Raw genomic sequence first — 3,758 nt, forward strand, 5'->3', positions numbered from 1 at the left:
TAGAACACCTTTGGGATGAATTAGAGCGGAGACTGAGAGCCAGGCCTTCTCGACCAACATCAGTGTGTGACCTCACCAATGCGCTTTTGGAAGAATGGCCAAAAATTCCTATAAACACTCTCCTCAACCTTGTGGACAGTCTTCCCAGAAGAGTTGAAGCTGTAGTAGCTGCAAAAGGTGGACCGACATCATATTGGACTCTGGGTTAGGAATGGGATGGCACTTCAGTTCATAGTATGAGTCAAGGCAGGTGAGCCAATACTTTTGGTAATATAGTGTACCTTCCAGTGGACTCACCGCCCGCAGGAAGGTTCAGGGGGGTTGGTACGGTGCAGTGTGATTTGAGTGGCAGTCATAGAGACTGCTGCCCCCGCAATCCGGTAACGAATAAGCGGATCAAAATGGATGGTTGGATGCGCTACACCTCAGCACAGTTCTCGCAGTATTGGATTGTACTTGATATAGTTATTGTGCTTTAAGTTTATATGAATTTTATAGCTCGTCTACACAAGACTTTGTCATCGATGGGTTCACTGTAGTTTGTCTTAAAGTTATAGTAAGTCTGCTAGTTATTCAAACACTCTGGAGATTAACCCACGCCACCTGGATGAAAAGCAGGAATACTGACAGCTACACCATAATTGTAAGATTGTACAACTGCAACTTTTCTCTTCATTTAAAGTCTTCACTATCATTTTTGTAAATGTCTGGGTTTGCACTACAACTACAATAAAAATGCGAGGTTTATTTGCTAAAGCTAAGGCTATTACCTTGGACACTGCGGTGTATCCAGATCTGTACCGGTGTATGGTAATTAGCCAGACAAAGGGAGAGGAAAATTCGTCGAGGAAAGTTGTCTGGCACTCTTCCACTTGTCCTTTCACATTGGCCCTGGACATTTGGTTCTGCTGTTTTTGGAGCAATTCCACCTCCCACAGGGTAGCCAAAGTTTAGCTTGATTCACACACACACACACACACTGCTCAGGGGCTCACAATGCCTACAGCATAAGGCTAAGGAGCATGTATTGTATATACACACACACACCGCATCAACACAGTGTGGCAATCTCTGTAATGAGGCTGCTTACATTACCGCGGCAGGTGAGCAGAGTCTCAGACAGAGTTCCAGTACAACTGGATGGTAAGGCACTGTAAATACCAGCACTCCAAGGCAAGAAGCGAGTGAATGTCTTACAGCCGATACTCATGATATCGGCCAAAAATAAGGAAGAGGGGGAGGAGCAGGGAGGAAAAGGGCAGTTGATTCTGCAGGGGCAGTTCAAATGACTGTGTGAGTCCATGGAATCTAAGAAACAAAATCTAAAATAAGCCAGTCTGAAGTTTTTCCACTCATTACTTTTTCTAAAGGAAAAGAGCAGAAATGTGTGTGAGATGTTACTGAATTAATTATTTATCTAAGCAAACGCATGCCGTTTTATTTCACATAATAGGGACATTAGCAACAAAAAAGCAAATAAATAGTAAAAGAACAAAAGCCATTTGTCACATGCGGGCATCAACATGGCAGGAAGCAGGCAGGACCCAAATGCAGTACTGGTGCAGGTAGTTTATTTGAAGATTCAAAATTCCAAAAACCAGGACAGCAGCACAGACAAAGTCGAGCAGAGTTGAGAACACAAACAGAGTTGAGCACAGCAACAGACTTGCTCAGGAACCAACTAGGAACAGCTACAACAAAAAGCTCGACACAACGCTGGCACAAAGGATACAGCGCTCACAAAGACAGTCACTAACTTACACCTGAATCAATTACAATGATCCAACAAGGCCAGCGTGAGGGAGAGAGGTATATATACAGGGATCACCAGGTGACACGAGTGAGGCTAATTACAGACAGAAGAGTGTGATCACACAGATTACCCCACACAGCAGATAGCAGGAAAAGGAAACAGACAGACCTGACACCATTTTATAAAGAAGTGCAATTTTAATCGGTTCCATGTTTTATTACAACTGTTCTAATAATTAAGTGTGTAGGCTTAAAGTAAAGTAACACACAGCTGGCATGATTTCCTTTAGACTTATTTCACAATCAAATTCAAAATAAATAAATATTGACTTTCCTAAATGTTCAGAGCTGTCATCAACTGCACTTTTTTCTGTCCTTCATTATCATTCTCGGTTCCTCTTGGGTCTAACTAATGAGAAGACTGTTTTGTGTTTTTTCTCCCTCTCCTGCCTAATCATCTAATTTCAGCCTTTTGATAGCGTTTCCTTCCTGGCACCGTCGCGCTTTCCAGCACAGCTTCTGTCATAACTGAAGTGATTGGAGCAAATCAAAAATGAAATCAAATTAAGGCCCATTGTTAGCGTGCGTGGCTGCCACGTTGTCATGAAAGGAGGACCATGTGGAAGCGATAACGAGAAATTCAAAGACGCTGGTTTGACATGGAAAAAATAACAGCGTTGAGTGGAGATGGAGAAGGAATCTAATAATCAAATAAAAGACAAACACAAAGAGAGGGATAGGAACTCCCACACATACAGTCATAAATGATGAAACGTGTCTGATGCAGTCAGTAAACACTCACAGTTTTGACTCACATTCCTCATAGAAGGAGTTGATGAAGCTTAATGGGAATTTTCAAAACTATACATAGAAATCTCAAAGTGATCATCACTGGTATCAGGATGGTCAAATACTAGGGAAAAGCCTGTTGCTGACATTTTAAAGTACAATTAGTACTCTGGTGGCCAATAACTAGTGTGTTTTTTACCACTATAAGTGGTTTCTCTGCATTTTTACACACAATATAAATGTTTTTATAAACTCATAGCCCACTTCCTGTGTTTCACCTGTTCACATTTTGCTTTAATATCTCAATGAGTTGACTATTATTAAGTGAAATTTTAAAAACAACAAAAACACTGGTAATTGCATTGATTTGCACTCAATTTTAATTTTTTTCCACGTATAAGTGCATGAGCAGTTGAAGGAGGGAATTAACAAAGGTTTGAGATTTCATTCTGAAAATACTCTGAAAGCAAACGGAAAATAAAATTGTAGAGAAAGGCTTTTTTTTAATAGGCTCAATGTAAATGAAGGCCTGGAGTAGCGTGAAGCCTTTTTGGACACATTATGATATACTATCTCTTTTTGTGGATTCAGCTGAACAGCGAAGAGCCCAGGTCCAGCAGATGGCTGTGCATGATTGGACAGCAGTTAGGCAGCCATATGAAGACACTGGGTGATAATTTAGCTTTGCCCTGCAGAGACATGATAATAATGCTCTCATATCCTGCTGTGATCCTACCGATCAGCCTGACAGTCAAGCACAAAGGGAACTGAATTCATTAGGGAGACACATTTGCAAACCTCCCCTCTGTTTGACACACAAAAAGTATCATTGGCTGCACATTTACCGCCAGCAAATGTAATAAATTCTCATTTTGAACCAAAAATAAATAATTGTTGTTCACCACCCAGTTCGACCCTCACCTTTAACATTATAATACATTCTCTGCATCGGTAAATAATAGATGAGTCAATAGCAGTGCATCAGTTTCTACTTCGCCTTCATTATTTATTACGCAGACACTCCTGTATGTGCCATATTCCGGCAATACCCCCTAAGCAATTAGTGATTGGGAAGTATCAAGGGGCTAGTTATTCAGGCATGTATTTCATATTTTTATTGGTTTATTCAGACTCGTGCACACAGACCAATGTACAGCAAACACCGCCTCAGAAAACCCCACTGCTCCACTGCAGTCAGCAAAGTAATTGGGGAGGGA

The sequence above is a fragment of the Cynoglossus semilaevis genome, chromosome Z, assembly GCF_000523025.1.
Source record: "Cynoglossus semilaevis isolate Cse_v1.0 chromosome Z, Cse_v1.0, whole genome shotgun sequence".
Taxonomy (NCBI): domain Eukaryota; kingdom Metazoa; phylum Chordata; class Actinopteri; order Pleuronectiformes; family Cynoglossidae; genus Cynoglossus; species Cynoglossus semilaevis.